Below are 16067 nucleotides of genomic sequence, written 5' to 3'. Positions count from 1 at the left end.
CTTGTTGGCAATTACAGAGGTCAGACGTTTCTTGTAGTTGGCCACCAGGTTTGCACACATCTCAGGAGGGATTTTGTCCCACTCCTCTTTGCAGATCTTCTCCAAGTCATTAAGGTTTCGAGGCTGACATTTGGCAACTCGAACCTTCAGCTCCCTCCACAGATCTTCTATGGGATTAAGGTCTGGAGACTGGCTAGGCCACTCCAGGACCTTAATGTGCTTCTTCTTGAGCCACTCCTTTGTTGCCTTGGCCGTGTGTTTTGGGTCATTGTCATGCTGGAATACCCATCCACGACCCATTTTCAATGCCCTGGCTGAGGGAAGGAGGTTCTCACCCAAGATTTGACGGTACATGGCCCCGTCCATCGTCCCTTTGATGCGGTGAAGTTGTCCTGTCCCCTTAGCAGAAAAACCTTGCGGGCGCGTAGTGTGTTACCAATTGTTTTCTTGGTGACTATGGTCCCAGCTGCCTTGAGATCATTGACAAGATCCTCCCGTGTAGTTCTGGGCTGATTCCTCACCGTTCTCATGATCATTGCAACTCCACGAGGTGAGCTCTTGCATGGAGCCCCAGGCCGAGGGAGATTGACAGTTCTTTTGTGTTTCTTCCATTTGCGAATAATCGCACCAACTGTTGTCACCTTCTCACCAAGCTGCTTGGCGATGGTCTTGTAGCCCATTCCAGCCTTGTGTAGGTCTACAATCTTGTCCCTGACATCCTTGGAGAGCTCGTTGGTCTTGGTCATGGTGGAGAGTTTGGAATCTGATTGATTGATTGCTTCTGTGGACAGGTGTCTTTTATACAGGTAACAAGCTGAGATTAGGAGCACTCCCTTTAAGAGTGTGCTCCTAATCTCAGCTCGTTACCTGTATAAAAGACACCTGGGAGCCAGAAACATTTCAGATTGAGAGGGGGTCAAATACTTATTTCCCTCATTAAAATGCAAATCAATTTATAACATTTTTGACATGCGTTTTTCTGGATTTTTCTGTTGTTATTCTGTCTCTCACTGTTCAAATAAACCTACCATTAAAATTATAGACTGATCATTTGTTTGTCAGTGGGAAAACGTACAAAATCAGCAGGGGATCAAATACTTTTTTCCCTCACTGTATGTGGTGAGTCACACACTCAGGAGCCACAGCACTAACACACATTGGATGCAGCTGGACATTCCTTCCATATTGGAATGTACAGAGAGTTAGGAAGTAAGACTGTCAGAGTGGTCCAATCTGTGCTCTCCACTCAACAACAGCTAGGGTTTTTCTTCTCCTGTCTTGTTAAATTCCTCATTGGTGGCAGAGATGAACATGCAGGGTGGTTCACTAGATGTTAGCACGTCCGCCTCCTCCAGACTAGACACACACACACACACAGAGACACACACAGACGCACACAGACACACACAGACACACACACACACACACACACACACACAGACACACACAGACACACACAGACGCACACAGACACACACAGACACACACACAGACACACACACACACACACACACACACACACACACACACACACACACACAGACACACACAGACGCACACAGACACACACAGACACACACACAGACACACACACACACACACAGACGCACACTGACGCACACAGACACACACACACACACACACAGACACACACATAGCACAAAGAAGAAGTCAGACTCAAATTTAGCACATTGTCAGCTGTCCAGTGTGCTGCTGTATAACATGCCTTGGATTGAATCCTGGCCTTGCTTATTATTATTGTTACACAAGTAAACAGCCTCTACATTTGGCAGGCTATTCATTTTTGAGAGCTGGCATTTCCCGCGCATAACATCTCCTTTTTCACCACTTACAGATTGTGTATCTTAATGGACACCAGCAGCTCAGAGCCCCCATTACTTTTTTCTCCCTATGAGAAGTTGACCCATGTACAATAATAAATCAGGAGTATTTCAAATGGCCAAAGGAGTGAGTTGCCTTCAGTACAACTTTGCAGAATCAAGAAAAGTTATGTAGACCTGGCAGTGGTACAGTAAACTGAGCAGTCTGGACTCTTGACAGGCATGCATTGTTCTGTGCCAATAGTCTTTCAGCACCAAAGATAAAGTATTTATAGATTCTTTCATGTTTATTCTATGATAAGAGATTATTCCATGTTTATCTTTAATTTCTGTTCTATAGTTCTTGTTTCCTATAATCCACACCTTTTCAATTTCCAGCCAGCAAAGTGAAACTATCTCAGCTCCTAGGTTCCATTTCATGACATGTGACACGGGTTACTGACAAGGTGTGACACATAACACAAAGATTGAAATTCCATTCCAGCTTTCTAGTAGTCGCTCATGGGGAATTTTGTTTGGACATTTTTTGCATTTAAACTTCAAATGCATTAAGACGAATGGCTCTTTAATGCCCCTGACAACAGAAGGCAAGGAATAACCAACAAGGCAGGCTTTGATTGGAACCTGTCTCCCCAAAGCAACTACTAACTGCAGAGAACAGATTAACAGAACAAGAGTTCATGACCATGCAAAAAAAAGAAAAATATAAAAACGGACTGAGGAAAGCCCGCCTCCCTCGTTTTGAGTAATTTGCACAAACTTTCTCTCGGGCGGTTTTGTCCTTGGTGCCACAAGCAATGAAAGTGAAAGCATGTCAGATGCTGGGTTGGGCAGTGTGCCAATTGGGGAAGAATGAAGCCTTCCTGGCTATTTGAACTTTGACCCCGCTCTGCCATGGCTGATAAAAGACTTGTAAACACTGTCCCCAGCCTGAGTGAATGGGAAGGTAAGGTCAGCTCTGGTTCGTCTTACATTCATCTCAAACTAAAGGGCTCACAGGCAGAGAGCCCTCTCAGTCTGTCTGAACTGGAAAACTAGAACATTTTCAATTGTGTTATATGTCATTGCAGGTTAAGCATAGAAATTATGTTATGTAACTTTAAAAAACAGGAAGAGCAGTTCAACGTTTAGTGTCATACCAGGTTGTCAGCCAGTTGTCTTCATTAACATTTTTTTTTTTTTTTTTGTTCATTACACCCCCTGCATTTCCTGAGAATTTAATAACAACGAGAAAAATACCTCATAGTTACTATGATGATTTAAAACAAATCTATATGTCTAATTGATAGGCTACCCTTTGATTAATAACAATGGCCAATATTAATATGGGTAAATAATAATGTATCATGCAAGAGGATGGCGCTCCACAAGGGTGCTCCACATCCTTTCCCTCTGTTGGTGGTCCTTGCTGGCACCCACACACATTTAGGCGCCATCCTTGGTCAACTCCCGCCATCCGCCATGCGACCTGAACAGGCGACACCCGCAATGTCTCAGCTGCAAACTGGGTCAATTAACCTTGGCTAGAGAGAGGGAGTGTGTTGGCCTGTCTGTCTCCCCCCTTGTCTGTGGAGCTGGGACTGGGACTGGGGCTGGGTGGGGGAGTGACGTGGAGCTGAGGAAGGGGTGTCCTGCAGGGCTGGGGCAGGCTGATAATGAAGGGAGAACATTCCGGGCCAGTGGAGTGCATGAGAGACCAGACTCAATGCGACAGGCACAGGAAATAACAGTGAGCGGGGGCCGCTCTGCTACAACTACCTATCTCCAAAACCTCACTTCAGACTCATCAGTGCCCTGTCTAAACAAGATCCCCTTTTACTTTCTTTACTTGAGGCCACACTCCAAGGCCACCAGGATACAGACCACACTCCAAAACCACAACCATTACACACCTTAACTATCCACTAGCTTGTTTTGGCATAGCATATCTAAACTACAATTTACAAGAACCAAAATCCAGATGAAGCACCCTATCCCAAAACCTCATCCACCATCCTGAGGCCCATTAGACCATGATGCACCACCCTGTCTCCACAATGCACTGAGTAGTTCTGGCTAATGAAGATGCCATCCAGATGAAAGGGCAGCCATGGGGGGCACGAGTTGAGGCCAGGGGGTTCCTGGGGCTTGTAAGCCCTCCCCTACCTCCCTCAGCTAATGATGAAGTTTCGATCTAACACAAGGGAGCTGGGGCCACCAGGTGGCTCTCCGGGACCCAGGACTGGGACTGTGGGTGTTGAATGCTGTGGAAGCCCTTTTAATCAAGTAATGCCCTGGAGCAGGGCCCATCTGTGACATCTGTGAGGTGCTGCTAGGTAGGGGCTTGGGCATGGTAGCATGTTTGTTGCTTGTTTACACTAGTTTCCCAGTTTAAGAAGTTTCTTTCCCCTGTGCCAAACGATGGATTATAAAACGACTCCTTCCTTCCTCAACACAAACGCACCTCAAAGTCAAAGTGCTTAACATAACTATGTGACGGGTCCAACCCCAGCTACCCCCTCTCTGAGGGGACGGTTCAGTGCCAGGCTGAGATTTCTCTTCTCATTTGGAAGTTGGCGCTTAAAAAGTTCAAAAGAAGAAATAATGCACAATAGAGATGAGTGAACAATAGGGCTTGGGCTCCTTGCTTGCCTTGCTGACAGATGGCGGGGGAGGAGAAAGTTTATTGGAAGAGGACCAGCTCTTAATTACTGAGCGTCTGAATGGAAGGCGCTCGGCTCATTAGCAAGGAGCAGGCTGACATGGACTCTCCCCGCACCGCGCAGCGCTGCGCTGGGGGCTGACAGCCCTGCCCTGGGACCCTAATTGCGCAAATTGCTGGAGCACCGTCACTGCCAACCCGCCTCCACACCGGCCTACTGCAGAATGGGAGGTGTGTGTTGGAAGATGGAGGGGGTGATGGTGGTGGAGATTGGGGTGGGGGTTGGAGTTACGCCCTTGTTGCCCCACAGGTCTCAAGCCCAAAAGAAAAAGAGGCATTAAGGAAAGTGAGCGACCCTCCACTTATGTAACTTTAGGCCTTGAGTGTGGGACACTACTGGACCAAAGAAAATACAATATTGGATACATTAGTTACGTTTGGAACCCAATGGGAGCGACAGCAAAAGCTGTGGTGCTCCAATAGTTTGTGTTCATTCTGTTTAAACCAATGATTTACACACATAATTGGTTTAAAAACTAGCTAGCTTTCTGTGGCATGGGGTGGTCTCCACTAAAGGGGGTGTATTGAAAGGAAACAAGCTAGCGTGCGAAGCCTGTTTCCTCCTGCTTGTCTAATCACTTTATTATTGTTATGTGAATAATGTATTAGGCAGGAATGAAACTACCCAATAAGAAGAAAGGCCACTTATCAGCACTGCATCTTGTTTAATGTCACTGTAAAACGGCCTCAGGCTTCCAGTGATTTATTTCATTCCAGTCTGAGTAGGTAGGTCCTTTTCCACGTTAGCCCTCCTCCATGGGTCAGATTGAATTTCCAAGCTAATGCATCCTACTTATCCATAGCAACTATATATATGAGTAAACAGCAACTGTGCATCATCCAATACACTGGTATTATTTGCACTCCAGATAATATCTCATGTCTGGGTTGCACCAAGTCAGCACAGTACTGATATTCATGTTTGTTGCTCTCATTTGGAGGTCTCAAGGTTTCTGTAAATGTTTCAATACATTCTCAAAGACAGGTCCTCAATGTGGCTGAAGAAGCACCTACAATCCCGTCCGCATCATTGGGTATTTGTAGTAGCACCTAGCATGTGGCAGATCCGGGTTTAGAGCTGATGTGGGGCAAGTGTATTTGTCCCTTGATCATGGTACTGGGAAACCACAGTGTTCCGTTGTAATGAGTCACACTGTGTAACTATTGTAAACTACACTGGTTTTTCCTGCTTGGGGCTTTTGGACACATCGCCCACTGGGCACACAATAGTTGAATTAACATTGTTTCCACGTCATTTCAATGAAATTATGTTGAACCAACGTGGAACAGACGTTGAATTGAAGTCTGTACCCAGTGGGTGGTCACTGTATGTCAAAGACTTGGTCATACATGTCGCTTTTTCTATTTTTCTATGTGAAAAATGCTTTTACAGTCACAACTTTTACCATCAAGGCCAAGTCTGGAAAAACCTATACTTGCATTTTCAGCAAATATGTAAGCATCTAACAAGTAAACAGCAGAGTTAATGGTTTACATATGGATGACAAAGGGGAAGTGTAGGTAGGCCTACATGTACTAAGGTCTTGTTTCAATCCGTAGCGCTGAAGAGCTGCTCTACAGGGTGATCGAAATGTAAAGGCAATGTTAGCGGAGACTGCATTCATGGTAAACGCTGAACAGTTTGGCTCAAATCTAAATGACCTTTACATTTCAATCGTACGAGAGCGCTGAACATCAGCGATATGGATTGAATGCAGCCCTAGGTCTTGATATTTTCTTGAGTTAGTGTATGTGAGTTTCTTATGATTAGGCATCTGACTTTTCTATTGTGTTATTGACTGTACGTTTTGTTTATTCCATATGTAACTCTGTGTTGTTGTTGTTTTTACCGCACTACTTTGCTTTATCTTGACCAGGTCGCAGTTGTAAATGAGAACTTGTTCTCAACTGGCTTACCTGGTTAAATAAAGGTGAAATAAAATAAAATAAAAAACTTGAAGAGGTATAAGGTCAACCATATCTAACAGTGGGAGGCTACCAAAGGCATAGACATATAGAGGCATGCAAACATCTCTTCCTTTATCATCTACACGTCAACCTGTCTAAAAACAACAACCCGCCTTACGAGAGGGATTTCCCAAGTCCCTTCAGTTGAAACAGTTCTTTACTTAATGAACTCCAGTCAGACCTGTGATTTACAATAAGCAGTAAATACGGGATACGGTTGGGACTCAGTAAACACACGTGTGCCCCATGTCTCAGAAAATTAAACAGTAACATCCGGTTTAACTTTTTGACTACGTCAGCATTGACTCACCGGACTCTCTGTCCAATCTAATAGTGGATGGGGAAAAGGGGGAAAGCCTAGGGTACCGGTTGTTAAAACGTTGGTAAAGGGGTGTTGTTGAGGGATATTCTAAGGAACACGGTTATCCTGAAGGAACATGTCAGGACTGAAACTGAGACCCTCAGACTTCCTACTAAGACTTCCTCCTCCAAGGAGAACTTAGATTCTTAAGATAACAAGCTGCTGAAGGCAATGTACTTAGCCTAGACCTAGTGAATACATTTGGCCACATTAGTAAGTAATGTTGTTCCACGTCTGTTTAGTTATTCCACACTATCATTACCTTTGCCACTGTGAAACTATTCAAGCATATCATAGGGATTTCATCTGACATTTAGTCCTACTAAAACAGGTATATGTAAGACAGATTTTATCCCAAGCTATAATCCTCCGCATCTCAGTTTCACTATGATGCTGAACATTTGGTATTTAACCTCATCACTATGCTATGTTTATGTCATGTCATGTTTAATGGACAAGCACAAGGCAGCAGTGTCTTTGTCGCACATAAACTAGTGTTGGCTGTTGCCCATGTTATGAGTCAGCAACACATTACTTCCTGTTTACTACAATGAGTTACAAATTGGCATTATGATAAGATACCCCCTTCCCTTTTCTGGGAAGACCCTTACAAGTATTGGATTTTCCAGCCACAATGTCAGTGTAAATGCCCTGCAAGCCTTCACAGTCATAACAACACTATTAAAGCTATGTGGTGAACCAGACATTTGAGGAATACACCGTTGCTACAGTATGTAATAATCACCTATTACACATCTATTAATGATGTTTAAGCATTAATAATGTTAAAAAACAGTTTTCGCAACCTTTATGCAGTTTATTGACACTAGATATAATCAACCTTTCCCGATGCAGAAAATAAATGTGGGTGTGCACAAATTCTTGCGTGTGCATACCTTTATGCATACCTTAGTATCTACCTGTATAGAAAAAGAGAGCAGCGCTTTGGTGTGATTTCTTCACACTGACCTGCATGGTAAAGACAGAATAGGGGAAAGTGGGTAGTACAGTCAGAGAGAAAACTGAGATATCAAGGAGCTCGGTGACAAGACTTCGCCTGTGGGCGATGTCTTTCCAAGGAACAATCTCAATGATGGATGCATTATAACCTCTATCTCTCCATCTCTGACTGGTTGCATATCGCAGAGGTGTGCTTCTAAGACTCAGGGCTATGTGTGAGCTAGCTGAGAACAGGTGAGGAGAGGTGAGGAGATGAAGAATAATGTTTTGAATAGTCATTGGAACATAAAGGATATTAGGATGATCATACTGGGTTACATATCAGAACATGCAAGAGGCCATTAATGTATGTGGTTTGGTTTGGTATGGCCCTCAGTTTTGAAACGCACTCCGAACACTTAAATAGAGCATACCCCTCAGTGGCCATCTCTTTCATGCAAGCATTTCGTGGGAGAAAATCACCAAAGTGTTTGTTTATGCCAAGCCTATCTGGAATTTCTGGATTTTGAAAGAAGAGGAAAGGCGTAGAATAATCAGGGTAATTACAAGGAACGCTGCTTGATATCAACTCTTAGTGCTTCACTGTTTTCAAAGACCAAAGGGTGAACCAAACAACGTATCATGTCACATTTGACTGTAGCCTATTTAGTCTTATCTGAATATATGTTGTTGTTGTTGTTTTGATAAGAATCACTAATTGCAAGAACTGTGGAATTTAGATGATTCCCACAGAGTCAGAGTCAGAGGTATACTGGTATTTAGTTCGTTTTTAAATGCTTGTAATGCCCTATATGCAAAAGTTAAAGAGCATTTCATTGCATTAGGCTACTTATATGAATTATCTGGTTTATGTTAGATCAATCTTCAATATCCAATTTATACCGTTTTTATGAACTCAAGAGTTGTTTATTTACTGCTTGCATACTGTAGGCCTAATTGGCAGAGTAGGTTATATGCCCAAGTAGACGGCCATGGTTATGCCATAAAGAACTATTGAGACCAAGGCCATGGGAAAACCCAGTCCCAAGATCTAGAACGTGGAAAGTTTTTGAAATATATTTCACAACGCTTTGTCAAGTCATATGTTTACGCAGATTTTTGACACGTGTTATCTTCCTTGTCTATGTGAATCACCTCTGGCACGTGCGGTACGAAGATCTCCTTCAACAGAAGTGGTAAATCCGCCTTGGCAGCTCCAACGCAGTTACACCTCCAAAACATCAGCTATGCGCATTCTTCTTACTGAACCACAATACTTTTGTTTTGGAGGTGTTCAGAACAAAGTTAAGGGCAGAGAAAGCTTGTTGGAGACTAAGAAAGCTTTTTTGTAGAGCTTTTAACACAACATCCGGGGAGGAGCCAGCTGGGTATAAGACTGTATCATCTGCATATAAATGGATGAGAGAGCTTGTTGTTGATGTAAATTGAGAAGAGTGTGGGGCATAGGATTGAGCTTTGGGGTACTCCTTTGGTGACAGGCAGTGGCTGAGACAGCAGATGTTCTGACTTTACACACTGCAGTCTTTGGGAGATGCCATGCCAAAGACCCCCCAGAGACACCAATACTCCTTACCCGACCCACAAGAATGGAATGGTCTACCGTATCAAAAGCTTTGGAATGTCAATAAAAATAGCAGCACAACATTGCTTAGAATCAAGGGCAATGGTGACATCATTAAGGACCTTTAATGTTGCAGTGACACATCCATAACCTGAGCGGAAACCAGATTGCATACCAGAGATTACTATAGACATCAAGAAAGCCATTCAATTTATTATTGTTAAGTTTTTCCAACACTTTTGATAAACAGGGCAAGATAGAAATTGGTCTGTAACAGTTAGGATCAGCTTGATCTCCCCCTTTAAATAAAGGACGCACCGTCCAGGTAGTCCATCTACAGATGGACTATCAGGACTATCCAAATAAAGTGTGACCATGCGTAGGTGTCACGCCCTGGCTCTGGGACTCTGTTATGTTGAGCCAGGGTGTGTTGTTTCTATGTGTTTTGTGTTCTAGGTTGATTATCTAGCTCATGTGTTTCTGTGTTGGCCGGGGTGGTTCTCAATCAGAGGCAACGAGTATCAGCTGTTGCTTGTTGTCTCTGATTGGGAACCATACTTAGGCAGCCTGTTTTCCACAGTGTTTTGTGGGATCTTGTTCCGTGTAAGGTTTGTGTTTGTTAACCTTGGACTTCACGTATCGTTTATTGTTTTTGTTCGTGGTGTACTTAATAAATAAGAATGTACGCATATCACGCTGCGCCTTGGTCCGCTCCTTTCGACGATCGTGATAGTAGGGCTGTGGCGGTCATGACATTTTGTCAGCTGGTGATTGTCAAGTAAATAACTGCCGGTCTCACGGTAATTGACTGTTAATTAACATAAACACATTATCATCTCCTGGCTTCCACGCATATCCTACAAGCCACTGATGCAGACCTTTGGAACATCTACATTTAAAAAAGTCTAATACATCCATGTAATATAGCCTATGCCATCACAATAAATCCATTATTTATTTTAGACAGGTCTAAAGAAACATGATATGTAGAAAATGTAGTCTATTTCAGAAGAACAGAATAGTATACTCTGAGATGTCCTTATGTTAGGTCCTGATCTGGCTATGCCAAATGGCTGTGGGCTACACTAGTTCATTTAGCAGACAAGATTTTCTTGGAATTCCGTGGTATTATTTTATATTATTTTATAGTATAAAGAATACAATTGAACATAGCTGAATAAAATAGAAAGGATATTTTCTCCAAACGATTTGAGGGAGTGAGCACATGTGGCTATTCTGTGTTGAGCGGTTAACAAAGAAATAGCTACTCCTATATGCTTAATTTAGAGTTATTAACTTTAGTTGTTCTACCAACGTTGGGCTATATGTTTAGATTTTTAATACATTGTAAGGCTGCATTATGCGACTCTAATGGTGATTTGAATAAAGTCGCATGTGAGGCATGAGCTCTGCTTTGTTTTTTGCGCAGGCTGTACACACTTCATCAGTCTCTCATTCACAATTTGACAAGCACTTGATAATGCCTAGAATTTCCTGGCTGCATCCCCTTTGTGTGGCCATAATGCCCCCTAAAAATCTCCATGCCTTTTGCGGCCAGTGGCCGTTGTGCCTTTGGGCTGAATATAATAACTATAATTCCCGCCTAGCACCTACTACCATACCCCGTTCAAAGGCACTTCAATCTTTTGTCCTGCCCACTCACCTTCTCAATGGCACACATACACAATCCATGTCTCAATTGTCCCAAGGCTTAAAAATCCTTCTTTAACATGTCTCCTCTCCATCTACCATGATTGAAGTGGATTTAACAAGTGACATCAATAAGAGATCATAGCTTTCACCTGGATTCACCTGGTCAGTCTATGTCATGGGAAGAGCAGCATCAGTATGTGGCTCAACAGACTCCTGTGAGAACGGAGGTTATCCTTAGCTGGGTTGATAAGAGGGATCCTACTAAAGCTATGGACACATGGCCACTGTCACAAATTCCTTGTGTTCAATTAGCACAATCAGATTAGGGACCCTGCGGCGAGAGTGGGAGTTCTCCCTCTGTCCACTGTCACTCATCCTGTTCACTGGTTCCCAGGCTTAGGGCACATGGAAATATGGAGATGTCACATTGGTGCCAACTGAGGAGCGGTGGAGCATTAATCCACTTACTGAACATATCCACCCTGCAAGCTACGAGGGAATGATTTACTGTATATAGCGGTTACTATACCTGCTTGTGATTTCATTTGTTCTCAAGGACCAGTATATTAAATTAGCTGTATGGTAAATATATTGTTAACAGATGGAAGCCGGGAGCAACAACACGTTGACAAAAGGTTAATAATTGTTCATCTTTTGGTAGTACATGCCCTTATTCAGAAGAACCACTTTCACTTTGACACTTTACTCATTTGGACTGTAACCAAGGACATGGGGCCAAAGTACGACGGAAATATGCAAGGCTAGGATTTTCAGCAAAGGTATCTGTATTATGGCAATTATGGTTCATGTCATAAGATGATCACACAAAAGAGGACATGGGGGATGTAAGGATATCGTGTGATGTCATAGGCCCAACACTGATGTCATAGGATGTTGTACTAGGTCACAGGATGGTCCAGGATCATCTACCATGTCTATGGGTCTATAGGGCCAGAGTAGATGGCTGGGCCGGTGTAGGGTACAGAGTTGCCCTCACAGACAATAGGATGTGCTCTATTGCTGACAGGAAACGAGTCAACAGGAAGACACCGCTTCCCAGTCTGTCTTCCAGTCCTATTTTAGGCCCCCTCTGCAGTGACAGGATAGAGACAGGTACAAACTCTGTTAACCCTCTTTCCAGCAGTCCCCCTCCTAGAGAGAGCAAGAGAGAGAGAGAGAGAGAGAGAGAGAGAGAGAGAGAGAGAGAGAGAGAGAGAGAGAGAGAGAGAGAGAGAGAGAGAGAGAGAGAGAGAGAGAGAGAGAGAGAGAGAGAGAGAGAGAGAGAGAGAGAGAGAGCGAAAGAGAGAGTCTCCGGTTTCCTTTATCTGACTGTTAGCGGGTTGTTTCAGCAGAGATGGAAAGCAAAGTGAACCCCCCCCCCCAAAAAAACACTTAACAGCAGCATCATTAACTCCTCTCCATTAGTACAGACCACTTCCCACCAATTCTGTCCACCAGCCTCCACTGCCTCTTGTTATTTTTCAATATGCATCCTGTTTTGCCTGTGTGCGCCGAGGCTACACACGTTAATGCAGGAAGCTGTAGGATTGGGGCTCTTTACTCACTGAAGGTTACTTTCTCCTCTCTTGCTTGTGGTCTTCAGTCGCATCTGGGGAGATGGCCAGTGGCCAACACAGCAGCCGCCGGGGCCTTTGCTCCAGGAGCACATTCTCTGAATTCCTGCCTTATTTGTGCTGAAATGACTGAAGGTCAAGGCCAAATGGGGCTGCTACTACAGTACAGGAGGGGCCAGGGACCGTTACTATAACAATAGCAAGAGCATGATGATGAGGATGATCGTGAGGCTTCAACAGCTTCGTAATAGTCAGCTTTCAATAATACTATGCAGTGTGTCCTACCTTATACGTTTTGGAAGAGGGAGGCTACTTAACCTTTCACTGCAGTGGGCTGAATCAGGATCACACAGAGTGTTTCTTGGTAGTCTTAAACAAATCTACTTTGAAATAAAAGTCTACACCTCACACGCATGGTTATGGGCTTAAAAAATAGAAGACACCTCTACCAGATATAGAGTTGAAATGTATTGAATTTGGAGTTTGCGTCCCAATATAATACTTTATATACATCACAGAAGACTGAAATATAACAAAACTGTTTGACATAGAAACACCGTATTTTCTGCGTTTGTTTTAAATAATGTTGATTCATTCTCAAATTATGAAAAATATGAATTACATTCCACCCATGAGGCCACTTGGTCATTTGACTGCAGGAAATGGCTACTATGTCATACATTCTGTGTGTATTCAAGGTAATCTGGCACCATAAATGGCAAAAATATCCAAAACTTGGAGAACTCTCTGTCTGCTTTCCCAACACGTATTTCTCAAGTAGTGAAACTCTGATTGCTGGTAGATCTCCACTTGCAATTTATTTTCAAAGAGAAATACGTGTTGCCTAATCCGCTGTGGAGAGGCTCTTGAGATAAACAGGATGTTTTGTCTAAGATCACGAAGACGCTGGGACAGTAATGGCGGTGTGTGTGTGCACGTGCGTGCGCGTACTGTATGTTTCTGTGTATGCTCTGGACAAGCTGAGAAACGCACTCTGAGAGGATTTTAATCAGAGTTGGTATCTCTGCAAGCCGGCGGAATTTTATGTGCTATCCCAAGGAAAATGTGTGACACTCATATCAGACGTGACGAACAATGGCTTCCTGTGTTCTGATGACCATGCACCTGACAAGAGAGGAGGGGGATTGCCAGCAGCCAACCCAGTTTAAAAGAGGTCATAATCAAAGGCAGGCAAAGTTACTCTAGGATATATGTCTAAATGCCATTTCAATTCTAATCGAGGTAGAGGGCAGGTGTGGTTCCTTCAGTGTGTCACCACATAAGCCCAACCATATGGAATCTGAATTCCCACTTCAACCCTCATGGGACCTCCCAAAGTCACCCTCTTACACCTACACCCATTCACTTCAAACCTGTTGATCGTGAACTCACTTTTGTTTTGACATTGATGCTTATAATGTGCTTGTATGACCATTTCCTGTTGACTTCCTTTTTAAATAAGTTCATTGTCCTATCCTGTTAGTTTCGTATTGAGTCTAAAGAATAATGGCTTTACATAATGGGTGTCGTAACGCCCCAAAACAAGCCCATTATATTGATATCCCCCTTTATTTTATGTTTACTCTGGACACTGAAGATGGAGTTCCTTTTCTCTCCTTTCTCTTCTAGCTGCTGTGTGTGCAGGATCCTCAACCCCGGGAGGATAAATTGCTTCCTCTGACTCCTGATGACAGTTGGCAGCTTAGCACCCTGGAGAGAGGTCAGAGGTCACAGGGCTCTCTGTATGGCCCTGGACTGGCCAATCACAGCGCGGGGAGTGAGAAACAGCTGTCAGGACTCCCGTCAGGACTCCCGGCCTGTTTCGGGCCTGGACCCCCCAGCAGTGGTGGAACTGACCCCTGCTTGTCCTGTTATTAATCTCACAGAGAAGAGACTGCCTGGTTCTGTACTGGAGAGAGAGAGGCCATCGCCTACTCAAACCCTGTTACTGCACTAACACTATGAGCCATCCAACTGGCCTGACTTATCATAACTTAGCCATGTCCTGAGCATCATAGACTGTAAACAATGATCTGGCCAAGCGCTGTTACTAAAGACATGGCCATACGGCAAATCAAGTGTCATGACTGACATCTCATCCCCTCTCACTGTAATGGTGAAAATGGAGTGAACACTGTATTTCATATTGAATTACTGTAATATAATTACGTTTCTTATACTTTAACATCTTCTTGGGTAATTTGCATGATGTCAAATAGCTGTCCACGTGATTTCCTCTTCCAGATTTACAAGCAGCTAGAGACTGAATCCACCTGGGATTTGAACCAGACAGTCTACCAGACAGTCTACCAGCCTGTTTCCCAAACGTCTCATCATGCTGCTGCTGGAGGAGATGATGTCCTCACTGCCTCCTGTGAGGTACAGGAAGGGTTCAGAGGAGTGGATTATGGGAGGAGGCTCCACTGCACCTGGTCAGTGTCTGCACCCTCTAATGGCTTGGACAGAAACTGGGGAAATAGGAGCCTTTCCGTTTCTTACAAGCCCTAAATACAAAGGATAACTTACGTTTTATAGGTTAGAGACCACAGGATTTGATTTCTGTGGTCTAGGCGGCAGGTAGCCTAGCAGATAAGAGTAGGTTGCTGGTTCGAATCCTTGAGTCGACTAGGTGAAAAATATGTTGATGTGCCCTTGAGCAAAGCACTTAACCTTAATTGCTCCTGTAAGTCGCTCAGGATAAGAGCATCTGCTAAATCAGTGGTTCCCAAACTGTGGGGCACACCCCCTAACGAGGGGTCGGCGGGGGGGTATGGTTTTTTGGGGGGGTAAAAAATATATATATATATGGGGTGGGGATGAGAAGGAGAATTCTGAAGCATGATTTTACATAAAAACATTTTAATTTCATTTACATTTTAGCAGATGCTCTTATTCTGAGTGACTTACAGGAGAAATTAGGGTTAAGTGCCTTGCTCATGGCACATCGACAGATTTTTTACGTTGTCGGTTCGGGGATTCGAACCAGCAAACTTTCGCTCTGAACTGTCATGATTAGTGGCACCAGAGATCAGACAAGTTTTTCAAGTACGTTGAGAGGAACACAATCGAAGCCGTGAGCATTGGGATTCTTTAACATTGTGGACTTGCCCTGTAATAATATTGTACGGTACAGATGCAAGACGACACGGCACTTCAGGGCAGTGTTTCAGGGGTTCATAGCTGAAGTGCTTGGCTTTGCTTTCCTCCCATGAACAATGACCATAGCAGGATATCCTCTGGGGGCCCTGAACTTTCCCTGGCAACAGCTTGTTAAAAGGTTTGAGGAGCCATAGCAACAAAAAAATATCTCTCTTTTTCTCTCTCTTTTCTCTCTCTGTCTTCTCTCTCTCTCTTTCTCTCTCTTTGTTTCTTTCTCTCTCTTATGGTGTAATATGTGTTGGAAATGTAGAACTGACAACCTCGATAATCCCTCTCTCTCTTCTTTCTC

The sequence above is a fragment of the Coregonus lavaretus genome, assembly GCF_964263955.1.
Source record: "Coregonus lavaretus genome assembly, chromosome: 26".
Lineage (NCBI taxonomy): Eukaryota > Metazoa > Chordata > Actinopteri > Salmoniformes > Salmonidae > Coregonus > Coregonus lavaretus.
This window is presented reverse-complemented; position numbering follows the sequence as displayed.